The following is a 25,062-nucleotide window of genomic DNA, read 5'->3' as shown; positions in this document are numbered from 1 at the left end:
GGGTCATTTGTGGGGTGTTTGTACTGTCTGGCCATTGTAGAACCTCAGGAAACATGACAGGTGCTCAGAAAGTCAGAGCTGCTTCAAAAAGCGGAAATTCACATTTTTGTACCATAGTTTGTAAACGCTATAACTTTTACCCAAACCATTTTTTTTTTACCCAAACATTTTTTTTTTATCAAAGACATGTAGAACTATAAATTTAGAGCAAAATTTCTATATGGATCTCGTTTTTTTTTGCAAAATTTTACAACTGAAAGTGAAAAAAGTCATTTTTTTGCAAAAAAATTGTTAAATTTCGATTAATAACAAAAAAAGTAAAAATGTCAGCAGCAATGAAATACCACCAAATGAAAGCTCTATTAGTGAGAAGAAAAGGAGGTAAAATTCATTTGGGTGGTAAGTTGCATGACCGAGCAATAAACGGTGAAAGTAGTGTAGGTCAGAAGTGTAAAAAGTGGCCTGGTCTTTCAGGGTGTTTAAGCACTGGGGGCTGAGGTGGTTAATATAGTATGCAAGCATGACCACTGCTGCTGGACTACAGGGTGATCATAACTATGGAAACAAGCTGTGTATAATGTGACAGAAAAATGAATCCAGCCAGCAAAGGAGGTAATATAGACAATCATAATACATTAGTAAGTGACTTGGATTAACGTTATCTACATGATAAATGCCATTTGCTGAAGTGAGACAATACATTTAAGTCCTTCCTTCATAATTCTCCTTCATTTGGAATCCACTCCTGCATCAAAAACTGTGACAAAAACCTTGGTTATTTAAAAAAAAAAAAAAAAAAAAAAAAGCTGCAGTCTACATCTGTAGAGGGAAAAAAGCAACACATGGATTGTTTTTGTTGCAGATATCACTGTGGAAATGCTGATTTGATGTGGATTTGACTCTTTACATTGCAAAAGGTGAAATCTGCAATGAAAATCCACAGCATCAATTGACAGGATGCAGATTTAATAATTGCACCACAAGTTCATTTCCACAGCGTCTTTTCTACAGCAGGTAGATGAGAGTTGCTAAAAAGGCATTCACTTTGCTGGTACTATACACTCACCTAAAGAATTATTAGGAACACCTGTTCTATTTCTCATTAATGAAATTATCTAGTCAACCAATCACATGGCAGTTGCTTCAATGCATTTAGGGGTGTGCTCCTGGTCAAGACAATCTCCTGAACTCCAAACTGAATGTCAGAATGGGAAAGAAAGGTGATTTAAGCAATTTTGAGCGTGGCATGGTTGTTGGTGCCAGACGGGTCTGAGTATTTCACAATCTGCTCAGTTACTGGGATTTTCACGCACAACCATTTCTAGGGTTTACAAAGAATGGTGTGAAAAGTGAAAAACATCCAGTATGCGGCAGTCCTGTGGGCAAAAATGCCTTGTGGATGCTAGAGGTCAGAGGAGAATGGGCCGACTGATTCAAGCTGATAGAAGAGCAACGTTGACTGAAATAACCACTCGTTACAACCGAGGTATGCAGCAAAGCATTTGTGAAGCCACAACACGCACAACCTTGAGGCGGATGGGCTACAACAGCAGAAGACCCCACCGGGTACCACTCATCTCCACTACAAATAGGAAAAAGAGGCTACAATTTGCACGAGCTCACCAAAATTGGACTGTTGAAGACTGGAAAAATGTTGCCTGGTCTGATGAGTCTCGATTTCTGTTGAGACATTCAAATGGTAGAGTCCGAATTTGGCGTAAACAGAATGAGAACATGTATCTATCCTCTGATGGCTACTTCCAGCAGGATAATGCACCATGTCACAAAGCTCGAATCATTTCAAATTGGTTTCTTGAACATGACAATGAGTTCTCTGTAGTAAAATGGCCCCCACAGTCACCAGATCTCAACCCAATAGAGCATCTTTGGGATGTGGTGGAACGGGAGCTTCGTGCCCTGGATGTGCATCCCTCAAATCTCCATCAACTGCAAGATGCTATCCTTTCAATATGGGCCAACATTTCTAAAGAATGCTATCAGCACCTTGTTGAATCAATGCCACGTAGAATTAAGGCAGTTCTGAAGGCAAAAGGGGGTCCAACACCGTATTAGTATGGTGTTCCTAATAATTCTTTAGGTGAGTGTATAAGGCTACTTTTCCACTGGAGGCAGCAGGGTCTGGCAGGCTGTTCCGGCGGGGGAACAGCCTGCCAGATTTGTGCTAACACTAGTCCACTATGCTGCCGCAACTCCGCTCCGACCCCATTCACTAAAATAGGGGCGGGCCAGAGGTCCGGCCGCAGCATGGCAAACAAGCTGAGAGGCGGTCAGACAAAAAACCCAGGCCTGCCCCCATTATAGTGAATGGGGCCGGAGCGGACTTCCGGCGGCACGGTGGACTAGCATTAGCACTGATCCGGCAGGCTGTTCCCCCGCAGGAACAGCCTGCCGGACCCTGCTGCCTCCAGTGTAAAAGTAGCCTAACACTGCAGACTTTCTGCAAGCAATTATGTGACATACTTTACTGCGGATTTCACCATGTTACCACACAAAATCAACACCAAAATCAAAAGTGTTACGTGTGGATTTTGTTGAGAATTTTGATGGTTTTGCCCCAGATCTCATACTTTGTATCGCAAAAGGTGAAAATCTACACATATTATGCTACGGATTCTTCACATTAAAATCCACACAGAAAATCTGCACCTATGTAGCATGTACATGTGGCCTTAGGGTGCCTTCACATGTAATTTTTTTATGTCCATTATGTGGCCCCACAAAAAAATTCTTGCCCGTACTGACAGTCTTGGTTAAGTGGCGAGAGATGGACTTGCCCCACCCCCCTAGTTAAGAGTCTTGGCTAAGCAGGCCTAGAAAAAGGACGTGCATGTGTGAGCTGCTCATAACTAGGCCCAGTCCAAGGAACCTTCATTCCTGAGACTGAAAGCTGCCAGAGAACAAATGAACTGAGAGACTACCCCTGAAAGAATTAGAAAAGACATTTGCAGATTGTGGAGAACAATTTAAAGGCAGCGCTGGACTGACACAGTAAGGTAAAGACACGTTTATGGCAATAGACTTTACTGCTTGTGGAAAGGGTTAATTATAAAAAAAAAAAACACTGAAAACAAATAATAATGCACTAACTCAATAGATGCAAACATTATATATAGACTAAGTCCTCACTCTGATATGATAAAATCTGAGACTCTCAGCCAATATATTTTGATCAAAACACATCTGTGCCCACCTACCCTCACCAAGGTGGTCTCCGTCAGGCAGGTCCTACTCTATACCTACCTATGCCGTTGGGCATCTATGTTCAGGAGAGCAGACCCTGCACATATAGTGTGCTGCTCCTCGTTACCTCTGTGCGCACCAAGCAAACAATGAGAGGAGGAGCACGCACACCTTAATCAAGGCTGTCTGTTTGATAGGAAGAATGCACAAGAATGCTACTCCCAGGATAAAATAGGTGTGCATTCACACTTTAAGGGGCCACTCCTTTGAGTATATAATACAAACTAAACAAAAATCACAGAAAAAAAAATATAAAAACATCCTGCACGATATGATAAATAAATATGTCCATGGCTACATTTATGAAAAAAAATCACAGAAAACAAATAAGGCTACTTTCACACTACCGTTCAGAGCGGGTCCGTCTGATGTCTGCCCAGACGGATCCGCTCATATAATGCAGACTTGGGATCCGTTCAGAACGGATCCGTCTGCATTATATTGTAGAAAAAATTCTAAGTGTGAAAGTAGCTTCAGACGGATCCGTCCAGACTTTACATTGAAAGTCAATGGGGGACGGATCCGTTTGAAAATTGAGCCATATTGTGTCATCTTCAAACGGATCCGTCCCCATTGACTTACATTGTAAGTCTGGACGGATCCGCTTGCAAGCAGCGTTCGGGTGTCCGCTTGCTGAGCGGAGCGGAGGCTGAACGCTGCCAGACTGATGCATTCTGAGCGGATCCGCGTCCACTCAGAATGCATTAGGGCTGGACGGATGCGTTCGGGGCCGCTTGTGAGAGCCTTCAAACGGAACTCACAAGCGGATACCCGAACGCTAGTGTGAAAGTAGCCTAATGCACTAGCACAATAGATGCAAGCATTATATATGGACTAAGCCCTCATTCTGATATAATAAAATCTGAGACTCTTAGCCAATATATTTTGTGGAAAGGGTTAATTACCTTCGGCACCCACTACACTTCTCAGACGGACTAGGCTATCGGATCTTGGTTCTGCACCCCACCGATTGGGCATTGAAGAAAGTGGTAATGAGCACGCCTGTGGCTGTTTGGGAAGATTGCAAGGTGTATATAGAGAGAAAGTCAGGGAGGACCATCATTGCCACCTATATACAACCTTTGGGAGAATACTGCTGTCTTATATACCTTAGAACCGTGCCTACTACTTGCATTTCTACTGTAACTCCCATCCTCTGCTCAGTAAAAAAAAGAGACTTTACTTAGGCTACTTTCACACTAGCGTTCGGAGCGGATCCGTCTGATGTTTCATCAGACGGATCCGCTCCGATAATGCAGGCGTTCGCATCCGTTCAGAACGGATCCGCTTGAAGATTGAGCCATATTGTGTCATCTTCAAGCGGATCCGTCCCCATTGACTTACATTGTAAGTCTGGACGGATCCGCTCGCCTCCGCACGGCCAGGCGGACACCCGAACGCTGCAAGCAGCGTTCAGGTGTCCGCTCACTGAGCGGAGCGGAGGCTGAACGCTGGCAGGCGGATGCATTCTCAGTGGATCCGCCTCCACTGAGAATGCATTGGGGCCAGACGGATGCGTTCGGGGCCGCTCGTGAGCCCCTTCAAACGGTGCGGACGAGCGGACACCCGAACGCTAGTGTGAAAGTAGCCTTATCCTAGCCAAACTGACCTGGTTATTGACTCCACCATCCATCTGCTTGCCTCCCAACGCCTGTCCCCCCTCCTTCATAAATGTGAGATAAACATCTTTATATACCTTGTTTTTACATTGCTATTCGTCTGTATTCTATAGTTTATTTATATATATATATGTGTTGAATAAGTTTGTAAATGGATTAATCATCATCATGCCAGAGCTGATTGATTCTGTGTTAACTGTCAAATAACCTGCAATAATATGCCTATTGTCCCCCCCACCTAACCAGCCAAACCCCATACCAGCAACAGTCCCTGTTTAAAGGCGACGCATAGCCAAAAAAATGAAGGACTATAAAGTTCTGATTTCATTATTACATGTGGCCGTACCCTAAGGCAGAGTGGCCTGGGTATACCTGATTTATAGCGATTCAGGACGAATTAATTCAGAACAAATCAAATTTCTTGGCGAACTTCTGCAAAGTTGCTGAATCAAATTTTTTAAAACTTCGCTCATCTCTATTCACCAGAAACGGCATAGTCTGTTTACACTGAAGTATCCCTTATAAGCCTTACCAACATTTGTCCGCTCCAGCCAATCACATACTGACCGTACTAGTCACATGTACTGCAAGTCCTGTAGGAGCCGAGGAGAGGATGGGAGTAGTAGTGGCCCTGGCTGCAATAATTATTTACAGTAGCAATCCTCACATCAATGTTCTCTAGGGCCAGGGCAGTTATAGGAGGGCTCAACCTCGGGGCACACCCTGATGTTGGGGCTCCTGCCTGATGGTAGTTGGGGTGCCCATAGTGTTATGATTGTTATATGGATGCAAGGTAGGTGTCACGGGGTAATGTGGATAACCGGTAGACCAGATAAACAGATAGCATAGGATAACAGTCTAGGCCTAGAAGCTAGTGAGGGAGAGATGGTTACCTCCTAGCAATCCCTGAGTCTCTCCCTGACTCCTGACAGTATGACACATACTAGACCCTGCTAATACTGTAGCAAACCGTAGATTAGGGAACGGGGAATGAGACTGCCGGTACCTTCCACATTGAAGGGGCCAACGTCTGCCTTAGACCTAGACTGACACAAACAACACAGAGCAAAAGCGGAACTTAACAAGGGATCCACAAACAACCAGCAGGAACTCCAGAAGGAAATATCAATCGCATGGTGAGAAGTCAGAGGCAGACTAAAATAGAGCCTCTAACCAGCAAACGAGCCGAACCTGTGCAGAGGTGGGATCCCGCCCACAACAACAAACTGAAAGGAAACACCTAGAACCTGTCAGATAGACTCATGTGCAGCAAGTCTATCTGATCTCCTCAGATCCCACAGGGCCGGTAGTGACAGTACCCCCCCTTCTACGGGTGACCTCTGGGCACCCAGGCCCGACCTTATCCGGGTGGGCCCTGTGAAAGGCCTTAAGAAGGCGACTGGCACTGATATCAGTCGCTGGAACCCACGTTCTTTCCTCTGGACCGTAACCCTTCCAATGTAAGAGGTACTGAAGGGACCCCCGAAGAATACGTGAGTTAATTATTCTGGAGATTTCAAACTCCAGATTACCATCCACCAACACAGGAGGAGGTGGCAAAGGAGATGGTTCAGCAGGTTCGACAGTTTTTCAACAACCTGTGGAACACATTATGGATCTTCCAAGTCTGCGGAAGTTCGAGACAAAATGCAACAGGATTACCAATGGCAGAGATTTTGTAAGGACCAATAAATCTTGGGCCCAACTTCCAGGAGGGTACCTTCAACCTAATGTTCTTAGTGGAGAACCACACCAAATCACCCACACACAGGTCCGGTCCAGACATACCTTTCTTGTCAGCCATACGTTTATATCTTTCGCCCATTTTTTTCAAATTGGTTTGAATCTTCCAGATGACAAAGAGGAAGAAAATCTTTCCTCTTCAGGTATATCAGAGGACTCAGTCCCTGAAAAAGTACCAAATTGAGGGTGAAACCCATATGCACCAAAAAATTGTGACTTATCAGTGGATAAGACAAAAATGAAGACCACTACTCCTGATTCTCAGAGACAAAACACCTCAAATAAGTCTCCAGGTTCTGGTTAGTGTGTTCAGTTTGTCCGTTCGACTGGGAATGGAAAGATGAAGAGGAGGACAACTGAACTCCCAGACGAGAACAGAATGCCCTCCAGAACCTGGAAACAAATTGCATCCCCCTATTCGACACCACATCAGAGGGAATGCCATGTAATTTCACAATGTTAGCAATAGACACTTGTGCGAGAGTTTTGGCATTAGGCTAAGCTGATAAAGGTATAAAATGCGCCATCTTACTAAAACGATCCACCACCACCAAAATCACTGTCTTCCCAGAAGAACTAGGAAGATCAGTGATGAAGTCCATGGATAAATGCGTCCAAGGACGGGATGGGATGGACAAAGGAAGAAGAGATCCTGAAGGCAGAGTATGAGTCACCTTGGCACGTGCGCAGGTCTTACAAGCTGCCACATAGCCCTCTACACTTTTACGTAACCCTGGCCACCAGAATCTCTGGGAAATAAGATCCACCGTGGATCTACTCCCAGGGTGTCCCGCAAGGACGGTGTCATGATGTTCCTTGAACACTTTGCGCCGAAGCCCAGAAGGAACAAATAATCTCCCTGGGGGACAGGAATCAGGTGCCTCACCTTGAGCATCCAACACCTCAGCCTCAAGTTCAGGATACAGAGCTGACACCACCACCCACCCCATCAGCCAAAATCGGAGCAGGATCCTCCGAGTCTCCCCCCCAGGGAAGCTACGCGACAAAGCATCCGCCTTGACGTTTTTGACCCCAGGGTGATAAGTTAACATAAAATTAAATCTGGTAAAAAACAATGACCATCTGGCCTGCCTTGGATTAAGACGCTTTGCCGATTGCAGGTAAGCCAGATTCTTATGATCAGTAATTACAGTAATGGGATGGATCGCTCCTTCCAACCAGTGGCGCCACTCTTCAAAAGCCAATTTAATGTCCAGCAACTCTCTATTACCAACGTCTTCTCAGGACCTTGAGTGCATAGGTTCATCATCTGACACAAACTCTGATGTCTATGAACCCCTAGGGACAGAAGAGGCAGTCTCTCCATATGATAATGCATCCCGAGTGAGGAGAACCTTGCACCTCATTCTCAGACGTCTATCAATCCGAATGGCCAGGGACATAGCCACCTCCAACGAATCAGGATTTTGGTGGAATGCCAGGGCGTCTTTTAGTCTCAGACAACCCTTGACAGAATTGACTGCGGAGTGCTGGATCATTCCACTTAGAATCATTCACCCATCTCCACATACAGAGCAGTATGACTCTGCAGAACATTCTCCCTGGCTCAAGCTACGCAGCTTAGATTCGGCCAAAGAAACCAGATCTGGATCATAAATTAGGCCCAGGGCTCTCAAAAATTCATCCACCGATCGGAGGATGAGAAAAAGCCCATGGCTGAGCATCACCTTTTAGCAGAGACATAATAATCCCCACTCTTTGATTTTCGTTCCCCGAAGAGAACGGACGCAGACGAAAATACAGTTTGCAAGATTCTCTGAACCAAACAAAATTATCACTCCCTCCAGAAAACCTATTTGGGAGGGCGACTTTAGGTTCAAGGCTAACCTGGTTCCCACTGACCGAACCAGATGCCAGAGAATTCTGAAACTGAGCAACAGATTCACGGAGGTCAGATAATCCCTGCATGCGAACCACCAGTGCATCAACAGTATCCATATCTGCAGACAGCAAGGAAAATAATGACGGCGTTGGCGGTTGATAATGTCACAGGGTAATGTGGATAACAGGTACACCACATAAACAGCCTAGGCCTAGAAGCTAGTGAGGGAGAGATGATTACCTCCTAGCAATCCCTGAGTCTCTCCCTGACTGCTGACAGTATGTGCAAGCCCTGATGGTGGACGAACACATACACTCGTACGTAGACCCTTCTAATACTGTAGCAAACCCTAGATTAGGGAACGGGGAATGAGACTGCCGGTACCTTCCACAGTGAAGGGGCCAGCGTCTCCCTTAAACCTAGACTGACACAAACAACACAGAGCAAAAGCGTAACTTAGCTTGGGAAGAGTGAGGAACAAAGAATCCACAAACAACCAGCAGGAACTCCAGAAGGAAATATCAACCGCATGGTGAGAAGTCAGAGGCAGACTAACATAGAGCCTCTAACCAGCAAATGAGCCAAACCTGTGGAGAGGTGGGATCCCGCCCACAACAACAAACTGAAAGGAAACACCTAGAACCTGTCAGATAGACTCATGTGCAGCAAGTCTATCTGATCTCCTCAGATCTCTCACAGGGCCGGCAGTCACAGTAGGAGGTGTAGTTGCAGTGGCCAGGGAATGGTGCTGGTTTCAGTAATCAGGCCAGTTGTAGAAAATAAAACGTCTCTATTAACTAAGATACAGAATGGGAGTTATAGTACATCTGATGGTATCAAAGCACATTTCCCAAAAATTCACAGTGCAGATTTTCCCAGATAGCAATGTATGGATATAGGCCAGGATGGGGATTGTAGTACTCCTTCCGTCTATATCTCCAAAGTCTCATTCTGCAGAATCTATAGCTGGCAATATTATTCTTGCAATGGTGGCTGTAATTAGTAACTGATGGACACTGGATTACGATACGGCTGGACAGGACTGTGTCCAAGTGTGAAGGGTGTCTTAACAATGTCCCTGTCACTGCTTTAAAGTCTCTATCAGCCTTAAACAGCAAATACCTTACTTATTGACTCCAATGCTCAGCCATGCAGATTCTGGGCCTTCTAGGTTCCTTCTTTCTCTCTTTCTGTGGTACTATGTAGTAGAGATGGTTTTCTCAGTAAATTTCTCAGACATAGTGACTCTCTGGGATGTAGGCCTAGTTTTCTGAGGAGAGAGCACATGTAATCCCGACTGATCCTTACAGAGATATGCTGGTACCCTATCTGGGGTACTATATCTGGTGTACATGCAAGAATCACCATTAAAGCATATAATCATCATCATCAAAACTGTAATTGAGAAGTCATATACATAAATACTGATCGCATAGATTGTACCAGATAAATAAATATTTAGAACCAAATAATGCATACTGAAATAGAATCCAATATAGAAATAGACTATGTGCAATGACAGCTGAAATAAATATAAAAAGGACATATAGTCACCATCTTGAGTACATATCTTCATCCATATTTGTATTGGGTGATTATCACTGTTGATCCCCTCAGGACCGCCCTATTTTGGGACTTTAGAGCAAAGCTTTTTTCGTATTCCAAGTGGCATAATACGAGCTATTTGTATTAGGGCTTTTTTTGTAGGATTATGCCTCATGCATACAACCAAAGTTTTTGGTCCACATCTGATCTGGACCGATTAATTTAAAAAAGACAGCACACCGCATCCATATGTTTGTTCTGCGGCCCTTCAAAACAAAATAGAACATGTCATATTCTTGGCTGTTTTGCAGACAAGAATAAGTATTTGAAACATACTGTACTATAGGACCTGCAAAAGGGAAAATGCACATGGCCGGTATCCGTGTTTTGCAGATCTTGGATTTGTGGACCGCAGAAATGGATGCGGCCGTGTGCATGAGGCACCATTTTTGGGGTACATATAACTTATTGATTAACTCTTTTTAAGGCCTCTTTCACACGGGCGTCATGTGTGAGGGCCGGATAGGATGCGGGTGCGTCGCGGGAAAATCGTGAGAATTTGCCTGCGAGCGGGGCGAGTATTGTATGTGATTGCGTTGCATTCTTCAGTTTTTTCCGCGCGAGTGCAATGCATTTTGCATGCGCGTGAGAAAAAAATGAATGTGGTACCCAGACCCAAACCCGGACTTCTTCACTGAAGTTCGGGTTTGGGTTAGGTATTCTGTAGATTTTAATATTTTCCCTTATAACATATCATTGAGCAGGCACCTTGCAAGGGGGAAGGGGTCCAGTGAATGCAAGGGGGGGGGTCCAGTGACCCCCCGTGTCGGCGATCGCCGCAAACCGCAGGTCAATTCAAACCGCAGGTCAATTCAGACCTGCGGTTTGCGGCTTTTCACTGTTGCGGTGACGGCAGTGTCATCGGGTCCCCATGCGGCTGTAGGGGGGACCCGATGGCATGGAAGGCAGCACGATGCCTTCCTGAGGCATCGCCGATGCCTTCCTGTGACGTGCCTGTGAGATCCAGCCCCCTGGATCTCACAGGCCGGAAGCTGTATGAGTAATACACACAGTATTACTCATACAGCCAATGCATTCCAATACAGAAGTATTGGAATGCATTGTAGAAGGGATTAGACCCCCAAAAGTTGAAATCCCAAAGTGGGACAAAAAATTAAGTAAAAAAAAAAGTTGAAAAAATAGAGTTTTCCCCCCCAAAAATTAAAAGTTTCAATTAAAAATAAACAAAAACGTCATTTTCCCCAAATAAAGTAAAAAACAATTATTAAAAATGGGGGGCGGGGGGAGGAAGTGGACATATTAGGTATCGCCGCGTCCGTATCGACTGGCTCTATAAACATATCACATGACCTAACCCCTCAGGTGAACACCGTAAAAAAAATAAAAAAAAAGTGTAAAAAAAGCTATTTTTTGTCATTTTACATCAGAAAAAGTGTAATAGCAAGCAATCAAAAAGTCATATGCACCCCAAAATAGTGCCAATCAAACCGTCATCTCATCCTGCAAAAAATGAGACCCTACCTAAGATTATCGCCCAAAAACTGAAAAAACTACACTGCGTGCAGAATTATTAGGCAAATGAGTATTTTGACCACATCATCCTCTTTATGCATGTTGTCTTACTCCAAGCTGTATAGGCTCGAAAGCCTACTACCAATTAAGCATATTAGGTGATGTGCATCTCTGTAATGAGAAGGGGTGTGGTCTAATGACATCAACACCCTATATTAGGTGTGCCTAACTATTAGGCAACTTCCTTTCCTTTGGCAAAATGGGTCAAAAGAAGGACTTGACAGGCTCAGAAAAGTCCAAAATAGTGAGATATCTTGCAGAGGGATGCAGCACTCTTAAAATTGCAAAGCTTCTGAAGCGTGATCATCGAACAATCAAGCGTTTCATTCAAAATAGTCAACAGGGTCGCAAGAAGCGTGTGGAAAAACCAAGGCGCAAAATAACTGCCCATGAACTGAGAAAAGTCAAGCGTGCAGCTGCCAAGATGCCACTTGCCACCAGTTTGGCCATATTTCAGAGCTGCAACATCCCTGGAGTGCCCAAAAGCACAAGGTGTGCAATACTCAGAGACATGGCCAAGGTAAGAAAGGCTGAAAGACGACCACCACTGAACAAGACACACAAGCTGAAACGTCAAGACTGGGCCAAGAAATATCTCAAGACTGATTTTTCTAAGGTTTTATGGACTGATGAAATGAGAGTGAGTCTTGATGGGCCAGATGGATGGGCCCGTGGCTGGATTGGTAAAGGGCAGAGAGCTCCAGTCCGACTCAGACGCCAGCAAGGTGGAGGTGGAGTACTGGTTTGGGCTGGTATCATCAAAGATGAGCTTGTGGGGCCTTTTCGGGTTGAGGATGGAGTCAAGCTGAACTCCCAGTCCTACTGCCAGTTTCTGGAAGACACCTTCTTCAAGCAGTGGTACAGGAAGAAGTCTGCATCCTTCAAGAAAAACATGATTTTCATGCAGGACAATGCTTCATCACACGCGTCCAAGTACTCCACAGCGTGGCTGTCAAGAAAGGGTATAAAAGAAGAAAATCTAATGACATGGCCTCCTTGTTCACCTGATCTGAACCCCATTGAGAACCTGTGGTCCATCATCAAATGTGAGATTTACAAGGAGGGAAAACAGTACACCTCTCTGAACAGTGTCTGGGAGGCTGTGGTTGCTGCTGCACGCAATGTTGATGGTGAACAGATCAAAACACTGACAGAATCCATGGATGGCAGGCTTTTGAGTGTCCTTGCAAAGAAAGGTGGCTATATTGGTCACTGATTTGTTTTTGTTTTGTTTTTGAATGTCAGAAATGTATATTTGTGAATGTTGAGATGTTATATTGGTTTCACTGGTAAAAATAAATAATTGAAATGGGTATATATTAGTTTTTTGTTAAGTTGCCTAATAATTATGCACAGTAATAGTCACCTGCACACACAGATATCCCCCTAAAATAGCTAAAACTAAAAACAAACTAAAAACTACTTCCAAAAATATTCAGCTTTGATATTAATGAGTTTTTTGGGTTCATTGAGAACAGGGTTGTTGTTCAATAATAAAATTAATCCTCAAAAATACAACTTGCCTAATAATTCTGCACTCCCTGTATGGCTCTCAGAATATGGACACACTAAAACATGATTTTTTTTTTCAAAAATGAAATCATTGTGTAAAACTTACATAAATAAAAAAATTGTATACATATTAAATATCGCCGCGTCCGTGACAACCTGCTCTATAAAAATACTACATGATCTAACCTGTCAGATGAATGTTGTAAATAAAAAAATAAAAAAACTGTGCCAAAACAGCTATTTAGCTTGTTACCTTGCCTCACAAAAAGTGTAATATAGAGCAACCAAAAATCATATATACCCTAAACTAGTACCAACAAAACTTCTACCCCATCCTGTAGTTTTTAAAATGGGGTCACTTTTTTGGAGTTTCTACTCTAGGGGTGCATCAGGGGGGCTTCAAATGGGACATGGTGTCAAAAAACCAGTCCAGCAAAATCTGCCTTAAAAAAAAACGTATGGCATTCCTTTCCTTCTCCGCCCTGCCGTGTGCCCGTACAGCAGTTTACGACCACATATGGGGTGTTTCTGTAAACTACAGAATCAGGGCCATAAATATTGAGTTTTGTTTGGCTGTTAACCCTTGCTTTGTAACTGGAAAAAAAATATTAAAATGGAAAATCTGCCAAAAAAGTGAAATTTTAAAATTGTATCTCTATTTTCGATTCATTCTTGTGGAACACCTAAAGGGTTAACAACGTTTGTAAAATCAGTTTTGAATACCTTGAGGGGTGTAGTTTTTATAATGGGGTCATTTTTGGGTGGTTTCTATTATATAAGCCTCACAAAGTGACTTCAGACCTGAACTGGTCCTTAAAAAGTTGGTTTTTGAAAATTTCAATATTTACTTCTAAACTTCAAAGCCTTGTAACGTCCACCAAAAATAAAATATCATTCCCAAAATGATCCTAACATGAAGTAGACATATGGTAAATGTAAAGTAATAACTATTCTTGTAGGTATTACTATGTATTATAGAAGTAGAGAAATTTAAATTTGAAAATGTTTCCAAATTTTTGGCAAATTATTTATTTATTTTTTATAAGTTAATTTTTTTTATTCCATTTTACCAGTGTCATGAAGTACAATATGTGACGAAAAAACTATCTCAGAATGGCCTGGCTAAGCAAAAGCGTTTTAAAGTTATCACCAAAAGTGACACTGGTCAGATTTGCAAAAAATGGCCTGGTCCTTAAGGTGAAATAAGGCTGTGTCCTGAAGGGGTTAAGAATGCTATTATTTTCCCTTATAACCATGTTATAAGGGAAAATAACGATCGGGTCCCCATCCCGATCGTCACCTAGCAACCATGCGTGTAAATCGCACCGCATCTGCACTTGCTTGCGGATGCTTGCGATTTTCACGCAGCCCCATTCACTTCTATGGGGCCTGCGTTGTGTGAAAAACGCACAATATAGAGCTTGATGCGATTTTCACTCAACGCACAAGTGATGCGTGAAAATCACCGCTCAGGTGCACAGCCCAATTGAAGTGAATGGGTCCAGATGCGTTCACCTCACGCATTGCACCCGCGCGGAAAACCTGCTCGTGTGAAAGGGGCCAAAGTCTTTCTGGAGGGGAGTGGAAAAAACAGCAATTCTGTCATTGCTTGTTGATTTAGAAATTTTGCAGTATTCACCATGAGACATAAGTGGTATGTGTTACTATTATTTTGCGTGTCAGAACAATGATGGCAATACCAAATTAATTATTTTTTTTACTTTTGCACAAAAAGAAATTTTTGGTGGCATTCACCATGTGGGTTAAACAACATAACTCTATAGCATAACTGTTATGGACGTGGCAATACCAAACTTGTATAGTTTTTTTCCATAATAAAGAATCTTTAGCTTATAAAAAATGCTATTTGGGTTTTATTTTTACCTTTTTTTTAACCCCTTTAATGCCCAGGCAGAGGACCAGTGAGACTGGAGAAAGCGTTGTGCTATTAACTGTAATGGATAGCTCAGGTAGGGGGGCTGAATGACATGGAGGAAAGATGATGAATTCCGTTTTCTCCATGTTGAGCTTTAAGAAGTGGTAGGAGAAGATTGAACATACAACTACAACAGCAGCGTTCAGGTGTCCGCTTGCTGAGCGGAGCGGAGGCTGAACGCCGCCAGACTGATGCATTCTGAGCGGATCCGCGTCCACTCAGAATGCATTAGGGCTGGACGGATGCGTTCGGGGCCGCTTGTGAGCCCCTTCAAACGGAGCTCACGAGCGGACACCCGAACGCAGGTGTGAAAGTAGCCTAACAGACATACTGGGATTCTGGATCGCAGTGATGTGACAGAGGTAGAGCCAAAGAGATAGATCTGAATGTCATCAGCATAGAGGTGGTATTGGAATCCATGGGACTCAATGAGCTGTCCCAGGCCTAATGTATAAATGGAGAAAAGTAGGGGACCCAAGACAGAGCCTTGAGGGACACCAACAGAGAGGGGGCATGATGAGGAGTTGGTGTATGGATGTGAAACACTGAAGGTTCTGTTAGTGAGGTAAGAGGAGATCCAAGAGAGGGTCAAGTCTCTGATGGCGTGGGATGAGAGGTCTGAAGTAAAAGGTCTGACATAACTGTTCATAGATAGCAGTTTAGAGGTATACTTGGAGCACGTTGTCAGAACACAAAAATAGGAGGAGACCACAGCAACCTGTTGACTATTAACTCCTTCCTGATGTAGACATTTTCCATTTTTGCCTTTTTCATTTTTCTTCCCTGCCTTGATTTTTCCTTTCACATAGCTGCATGAGGACTAGTTTTTTTGTGGAACAATTTGTAATTTTTAATAGCACCGTTTTTTTTTTTTGTAAATTCGTTATTTAGATTTGCAATAGTATTTTGTGGAAGACAAAAATATCGTGGATGGGGCGCAGCCCAACGACAGTGTTAAGTATGTTGCATAGATGAACATCTGGACTCAACAAAAGGCACAGACAATCAGATAATGTCTAGTGTTCGAAATGTTAAACAATGTTCTTAAACAAAAATATGGAACGTAGGTGGGGAAATATGGAATCTAAGGAGAGAGGACGGAAAGGTGGAAGGGAAGGAAGAGGGGGAAAAAGGCACCATTTAATATTCAATACAATGTATTGGAAGCTGGAAAAAATATTAAAGCTGAAGCATTAGGATAAAATACATTTGCGTCTTTGTTTTATGGATTTCATTTTTGTGCAGTAAAAATTATTTATTATTGTGCAGGTTAGTAAGATTACAGCAATTTATATAGTTTATCTTATCCTTAATACTGTTTCCATATTAATATTCTGACACCTGTAACTTTGCTATATTTCCATCTATGGAGCTGTGTGGGGGCTTTTCATTAAGGGGTGAGCTGTAGTTTTTACGGTACATTCACACGTCTGTAGAATGGGTCCACATCCGTTCCACAATTCTGCGGAACGGGTGTGGACCCATTAATTCTCAATGGGGACGGAAAGGATGCGGACAACACACATTGTGCTGTCCGCATCCGCATTTCCGGTCTGCGGCTCCGTACTTCCGGTCCGCGGCTTCCGAAAAAAATAGAACATGTCCTATTAGGCATTTCTATAGGGGTGCCGGCCGGTGCATCCGCAATACACTACGGACGTGTGAATGGACCCTTATTGATACCATTTTGAAGTATGTATGAAATTTTTATTGCTTTTTATTTATTTATTTATTTGGGGAAGATATAAGTGAACATGTGAAGTCACTGTGGGTAGAAATACATGGAGGCAAAAACAATAATAAAATACTAATAGGAGTTTGTTATAAGCCACCTAATATACCAGAGTCCACAGAAAAGCTACTTCTAAACTGCCGTAAATAGACGAGGCGGCAAATCATAATGAGGTGGTTATTATGGGGGACTTCAACTTCCTAGATATAGACTGGGAAACTGAAACCTGTACATCTCATAAAGGAAACAGGTTCTTGGCAATAACCAAAGACAATTACCTCTCCCAACTGGTTCAGGACCCGACTAGAGGAATGACCACACTTAACTTAGTATTAACCAATAGACCTGACAGAACAACAGATGTGCAGGTTAGGGGACACCTAGGAAATAGTGACCATAAAGTAATAACCTTCCAATTATCATTCAAAAGAATGTTTCTTCAGGGAGGAACAAAAATACCAAACTTCAAAAAAGCTAAATTTAGCCAACTAAGGCCTCTTTCACATGGGTGAGATTTCCGCGCGGGTGCAATTCGTGAGGTGAACGCATTGCACCCGCACTGAATCCGGACCCATTCATTTCTATGGGGATGTGCACATAAACAGTGATTTTCACGCATCACTTGTGCGGTGCGTGAAATTCGCAGCATACTCTATTTTGTACATTTTTCACGCAACGCAGGCCCCATAGAAATGAATGGGGCTGCGTGAAAATCGCAAGCATCCTCAAGCAAGTGCAGATGCGGTGCGATTTTCACGCATGGTTGCTAGGAGATGATCAGGATGGGGACCCGATCATTATTATTTTCCCTTATAACATGGTTATAAGGTAAAATAATAGCATTCTTAATACAGAATGCTTAGTAAAATAGGGCTGGAGGGGTTAAAAAAATAAATAAAAATTTAACTGCCCTTAATCCACTTGTTCGCTCAGCCCGGCTTCTCTTTCTTCTTTGCTGTGCAGGAGAAAAAGGACCTCTGGTGACGTGACTGTGCTGATCACATGGTCCGTCACATGATCCATCACCATGATGATAGATCATGTGATGGACCATGTGATGAGCACAGTTATGTCATCAAAGGTCCTTTACTCAGGTCCTGAAGACAGAAGAAAAAAGAGAAGACGGGCTTCGCGAAGAAGTGGATTAAGGTGAGTTAAATTTCTTTATTTTTTTTTTTTAAACCCCTCCAGCCCTATTTTACTAAGCATTCTGTATTAAGAATGCTATTATTTCCCCTTATAACCATGTTATAAGGGAAAATAATACAATCTACACAACACCTAACATGCCGGGTACCAAACATGCCGATTTTTCTAACGCACGTGCAAAACGCATTAAAATGTTTTGCACTCGCACAGAAAAATTGTGCATTTTCCCGCGACACACCCGCATCTTATCCGGCCCAAATCCATGATGCCCGTGTGAAAGAGGCCTAGAGGCTACTTTCACACTGGTGTTTTGGCTTTCAGTTTGTGAGATCTGTTCTGGGCTCTCAAGAGCGGTCCAAAACGGATCAGTTTTGCCCGAAAGCATTCTGAATGGAAGAGGATCGTTCAGAATGCATCAGTTTGCCTCCGTTCTGTCTCCATTCCGCTTTGCTTGCAGCGTTTTGGTGTACGTCTGACGAAACGGAGCCAACTGAGACAGAGAGAGATTAAAGGGAACCTGTCACCTCCTAAATGCATGTAAACCCGCCAGCAGTAGGGTAGCCCGCAGTGTGATACAGGGCATGGGATCGCGCAGTAAAATAGAGGGCACCGCGCATGCGTGAGACTTCGCAATTCGGCTTCACTTTCCTGTCTGTCACTCAAGGGCAAGAGAGGGCGTGATTAGCTTGACTTGAAGCAAGGAGGCCGCTGACCCCTTGACTTCAAGCTGACATGCAAATTAGCGCGGATGGAGGATAAAAGATTGTTTTCTGACCTTATGCAGCATCGAACTGCAGGATGAAAAGTATGATTAGTATCACACTGCGGGCTACCCTGAGGTACTGCTGGCGGGTTTACATGCATTTAGGAGGTGATCGGTTCCCTTTAATTGCCAAAGAAACTAAAACTAACCCTAAAATGTTCTTCAATTATATAAATGGTAAAAAGTATAAATCTGAAGGTGTCGGCCCTTTACAGAGTAATGAGGGGGGAGTTGCAGACAGCAATGAGGAGAAAGCAAAGCTATTAAAAAAAAATAATTCTCCACTGTATTCACTGAGCAAAATAAACTGTCAGGTGACATGCAGAATGTAAAAGTAAATTTACCATTAAAAGTGCTCTGTCTGAGCCAGGAGAAGTACAATGGCGTCTTAAAAAGATGAAAATAGACAAATTGCCGGGACCAGATGCATACACCCCCGCATCCTAAGAGAATTAAGTAATGTCATAGCTAGACCCTTATTTCTAAAATTTAAGTACTCTATACTGACAGGGAGTGTTTTACAGGATTGGTACATAGCAAATATGGTGCCACAATTCAAAAAGGGTCCAAAAACAGAGCCTGGAAACTATAGGCCGGTAAGTTTAACATCTGTCTTGGGGTAAACTGTTTGAAGGTTTTCTAAGAGATGCTATCTTGGAGAACCTCAATGAAAATAAGCAAGTAACGTCATATCAACATGGCTTCATGAGGGATCGGTCATGTCAAACTAATTTAATCAGTTTCTATGAGGAGGAAATTTCTAGACTTGACAGCAGCGAATCAATGGATGTCGTATATCTGGACTTCTCCAAAGCATTTGACACTGTACCACATAAAAGGTTAATATATAAAATGAGAATGCTCGGACTGGGAGAAAACGTCTGTATGTGGGTAAGTAACTGGCTCAATGATAGAAAACAAAGGGTGGTTATTAATGGTACACACTCAGAATGGGTCATTGTCACTAGTGGGGTACCACAGGGGTCAGTATTGGGCCCTATTCTCTTCAGTATATTTATTGATGATCTGGTAGAAGGCTTGCACATTAAAATATAAATTTTTACAGATGACACTAAACTGTGTAAAGTAATTAAGACGGAAGAGGTCAGTATACTGCTACAGATGGATTTGGATAAATTGGAGGCTTTGGCAGAGAAGTGGCAGATGAGGTTTAACACTGACAAATGTAAGGTTATGCAAATGGGAAGGAATAATGCAAGTCACCAGTACATACTAAATGGTAAAACACTGGGTAACACTAACATGGAAAAGGACTTAGGCCCCTTTCACACGAGCGAGTTTTCCGCGCGGGTGCAATGCGTGACGTGAACGCATTGCACCCGCACTGAATTCGAACCCATTCATTTCTATGGGGCTGTGCACATGAGCAGTGATTTTCACGCATCACTTGTGCGTTGCTTAAAAATCGCAGCATGTTCTATATTCTGCGTTTTTCACGCAACGCAGGCCCCATAGAATTGAATAGGGCTGCGTAAAAATCGCAAGCATCTGCAAACAAGTGCGGATGCAGTGCGATTTTCACGCACGGTTGCTAGGAGACGATCGGGATGGGGACCCGATCATTATTATTTTCCCTTATAACATGGTTATAAGGGAAAATAATAGCATTCTTAATACAGAATGCATAGTACAATAGGGCTGGAGGGGTTAAAAAAATATTAATAATATAACTCACCTTAATCCACGCGCAGCCAGGCTTCTCTTCTGTCTTCTTCTTTGCTGTGCACAGGAAAATGACCTTTGATGACGTCACTGCGCTCATCACATGGTCCGTCACATGATCCATCACCATGGTAAAAGATCATGTGATGGACCATGTGATGAGCACAGTGACGTCATCAAAGGTCCTATTCCTCAAAGAAGAAGACAGAAAACATGCCGGCTGCGCGAACAAGTGGATTAAGGTGAGGTAAATTTTATTTATTTTTTTAACCCCTACAGCCCTATTGTACTATGCATTCTGTATTCAGAATGCTATTATTTTCCCTTATAACCAGCCGCCTAGGGCGCAATTTAGCAGGGGGAGCCGGCCCCGTGCGATTTTTAAAAAAAAAGCGCTGCCGCAATATTTTATTTTTTTAAAAGTACGGCGGGCGGCGACGGCAGGCCCTCCCCCGCACCGGGCGGCTGCCGCACTGCCCAGAGAGAGAGACTGACAGGAGGGAAGCGCCTCTAATGTAGCGTGGCCGAGCTTTGTTTGGTCCACGGTACAGGAGCATGTTTTCTGTACCCGGCCGGACTGACAGGAAGTGCACACTTAGTGTGCACTTCCTTTCAGTCCATCCGGGTACAGGAAACAAATGCTCCTGTACCGCGGACCAAACAGAGCTCGGCCACACTACACTAGAGGTGGGGGGTGGGGGAAATGGAAAGAGAGTGACAAGGGAGTGGGGGGGAGGAGGAAATAATGAGAGTGACAAGTAAGTGGGGGGGGGGAGAATGAGAGTGACAAGTAAGTGTGGGGGGGAAGAATGAGAGTGACAAGGGAGGGGGGGGGAAGAATGAGAGTGACAATGGAGGGGGGGGGAATAATGAGAGTGACAAGGGAGGGGGGGGGGGGAGGGAATGAGAGTGACAAGGGAGGGGGGAATGAGAGTGACAAGGGAGTCCCCAGAGCCAGACTGCAGCCAGAGACCAGATCATCTTATTGGCCTGGTGGTAAGTAGTGTGAGAGAGTGACTAGAAAAGTAGTAGAGAATCGTTATATTTCCCCTAGGTTTCTTTCATATACCATGTACTATGCTACAGGAGGTGGATATCTCAACTAGGAAACCTGGGTGAGATATCAGAAATCCAGGAAAAGATGGTCTGCTTTAGCAAAGCATAGTTTGCTGAGGACTTTGGTAAATTGTGTTGTCGGGCCTGGATTTCAATGGAATGAGGATGCAGGTTGGTAGCGGGGCTCCTCATTCCCTTCCTGTCCAGAACAGGTTTCATATAGAGCTCTCAGCCAGGTGATGGAGCTCAGCTCATTTCTGGGCTATAAAGGTTTGCACTATGAGCATGTCTGGGGGGGAACTGGTTGAACTGACTGGCTTTCACCATTGCTGCTGAAGTCTGTGCAAACAACAAAAAGGACACTGTAAGTTTATTTTGAATTGTGTCGTGTGGCTGGTAGTAGGCCGCCCGTATAGAAAGGGTGATTTTATGTTTAGTTAGTGCTCAGCCGAGCAGGAATTTATTTTGTGTCTTTGCCTGAATGTAAAGGCCTTATATTTTGTTTGTGGACGAGAATAAAGAAAACAGGCAAACCCCTGTGTGAACTGTGCCATTGTGTCACTGTCTCTGACTGCTGTGCCTACTACTATTGAGCTGATCCCCACAGTAGACAATGCAATATGTTTATTATGTAATTGTTTAGTTATTAATACTACATTGGAAACTAATTTACCTCACATTAAAGAGGACCTTTCACTAGTGTACAAACTAAAAACTAAATATATCAGTGGGCAGAGCGGCGCCCAGGGGTCCCCCTGCACTTCATTCACACGTCCGCAACGTGTTTTGCGGATACACGGAGTCGCGGATCCGCAAAACACGGAAAGCGGCAATGTGCGTTCAGTATTTTGCGGACCGCAGATTGCCAGCACTAATAGAATATGCCTGTTCTTGTCCGCAATTGCGGACAAGAATAGGACATGTTCTATTTTTTTGCGGAACGGAAGTGCGGACCCGGAAGTGCGGATCCGCAATTCCGTGTCCGGGCAGCACATCTTGCTGCCCCATAGGAATGAATGAGTCCGCATCTCCGTTACGCAAAATGCGGACGTGTGAATGGAGCCTAAAAGGACACTATAGTCCCAGAACCAGTACAGTTTAATGTAGTGGTACTAGTGTCTATAGCCTGTTCCTGCAGAGAAAAGACACTGTGCAGTATTGGTGTTAAAGGAGCACTATAGTGCCAGGAAAACAAACTCATTTTTCTGGCACTATATAGTTGTTAGGAGTGGGGCACCCTCGTGTCCCCCTCCCACTTGGCTGAAGGGGTTAAAACCCCTCACTGGGAACTCTTCTCCCCAATCCTCCTCTCAGCTGCGAATGCACACGCATTCAAAACTATGTTCCGCGTCTTCCCACTGTAATTTTCACAGTGAGAATCGCGGAAGCACCTCTAGCGGCTGTCAGGGAGACAGGTACAAGAAGCTTGATTAACCCTAAGGGAAACATAGCAGTTCTTTTAATTTAAATGCTGAGAAAGGGGTGGAACATGATATGGGCAGATCATCTGATAAGGGGGGGGGGGGGTACCACATTCAGTTTTTTATCACGCGCGTGCAAAACTCATTGCACCCGCGCGATAAAAACTGAACAACGAAACGCAATCTCCTGTGAACAAGGCAGACATAGCAGAGCTGGAGAGGGTTCAGAGGAGGGCAACTAAAGTAATAACTGGAATGGGGCAACTACAGTACCCTGAAAGATTATCAAAATTAGGGTTATTCACGTTAGAAAAAATATGACTGAGGGGAGATCTGATTACTATGTATAAATATATCAGGGGTCAGTACAGAGATCTCTCCCATCGTCTATTTTTTCCCAGGACTGTGACTGTGACGAGGGGACATCCTCTGCGTCTGGAGGAAAGAAGGTTTGTATACAAACATAGAAGAGGATTCTTTACGGTAAGAGCAGTGAAACTATGGAGCTCTCTGCCTGAGGAGGTGGTGATGGTGAGTACAATAAAGGAATTCAAGAGGGGCCTGGATGTGTTTCTGGAGCGTAATAATATTACAGGCTATAGCTACTAGAGAGGGGTCGTTGATCCAGGGAGTTATTCTGATTACCTGATTGGAGTTAAGAAGGATTTCCCCCCTAAAATGAAGAAAATTGGCTTCTACCTCAGTTTTTTTTTATAATAAACTATAATAGGTTAAGTGACCAAAAAACAGCAACTGTTCAGTGTTCAGTGTACAAATGCGTCTAATATGTTTGTATTTGAAGTTTGAACATTTTCAGATGTGACAATACCGATTTTTTTATTTTTTTTTTATTATTTGTAAAACGGGGAAAGGGGGTGATTTAAATTTGTAGTTCTTTGACGTAGTTTTTTCTTTTAACTTTATTTGTAGTCCCCCTTGGGAAACATGCGATTAACAGATCGCTTATACCATAGCCTGCAATCAAATAATATTACAGATAAAATCACAATGCTTCTATCAAGCCCTGCTGTCAGAAGTTCACCCAGCCCAGCTACTGTGCATGGCTGTGCTGGGAGGGTTGCCATGCTGACTAGTCAAGCCCTGGCTAGTCAACCTATCAGTGAGGCTAGAAGCTGAAACAATCAAGTTCCTGGCTTTGATGACACCATTAATCCTGACCAAATCCCCAACTCCATTTGCTGAAAACTTATTCCAGCAGATGAAAGACACATCATGCTTACTTCCCTTTGAAATCAGAAGATGTACAGCAGTGCCATCAGCTCAGAACTGTCAGAAACCAGTGGGACCCAGGTCCACTCATCTACTGTTCTGAGAAGTCTAGCAAGAAGTGGTCTTTATGGAAGAATTGCAGCCAAAAAGCCATACCTTCGTGGAAACAAGGTCAAGCGACTCAACTATGCACAAAACATAGGAAGTGGGGTGCAGAATAATGGCAGCAGGTGCTCTGGACTGATGAGGCAAAATTTGAAATATGTACCTATAATAGTCAGTTTGTTCACTTGGCCGGAGAGCAGTACAATAATGTGTATGCAAGCAGTGAAGTATAGTGAAGGGTCCTTGCAAGTCTTGAGATGCATTTCAGCAACTAGAGTTAGGGATTTGGTCAGGATTAATAATGGTCTCAATGCTGAATATAGGCAGATACTTATCTATCATGTAATACCACCAGAAAGGCATCTGATTGACTCCAAATTTATTCTGCAACAGGACAACAACCCTAAACATACAGCCAATGTCATTGAAAACTATTTTGAGCATAAAGAGGAGCAAGGAGTCCTGGATGATATGGCCCCCACAGAGCTCTGATATCAACAAGTCTGTCTGGGACTAAATGAAGGGACAAAAGGATTTGAGCAAGCCTACATCCACAGAAGATCTGTAGTTAGTTCTTCAAGATATTTGGAGCAACCTTCCTGCCAAATTCCTTCAAAAACTGTGTGCAAGTGTACATAGAATAATTGATGCTGTTTTGAAGACAAAGGGCGGTCACATTAAATGTTGATTTAGTTTAGATTTGTCTTTTGTTCATTCACTTTGCATTTTGTTGATAAAAATAGACTATAACCTTTTTTTTAAGTATTCTTACTTTGCAGCTTTTTTTCCACCCCTGCCTAAAACATTTGCACAGTACTGTACTTGCAGTTTTGAATGCATACTGAACTGATTTGTGTTTCTAGTATGTTTT

At 43.4% G+C, this 25,062-nt stretch overlaps 1 protein-coding gene across 1 annotated transcript in view; it reads left to right on the top strand.

Annotated features, from left to right (window-relative positions):
* Positions 1-25,062, top strand: part of TMEM154 (transmembrane protein 154) — a 63,243-nt gene that overhangs the window by 5,374 nt on the left and 32,807 nt on the right. The gene's annotated exons all lie outside the window — the stretch shown is intronic.

Source organism: Bufo bufo, chromosome 2 (assembly GCF_905171765.1).
Source record: "Bufo bufo chromosome 2, aBufBuf1.1, whole genome shotgun sequence".
Lineage (NCBI taxonomy): Eukaryota > Metazoa > Chordata > Amphibia > Anura > Bufonidae > Bufo > Bufo bufo.
The sequence above is the reverse complement of the archived record's forward strand: the minus strand, read 5'-3'. Positions and strand labels throughout refer to the sequence as shown.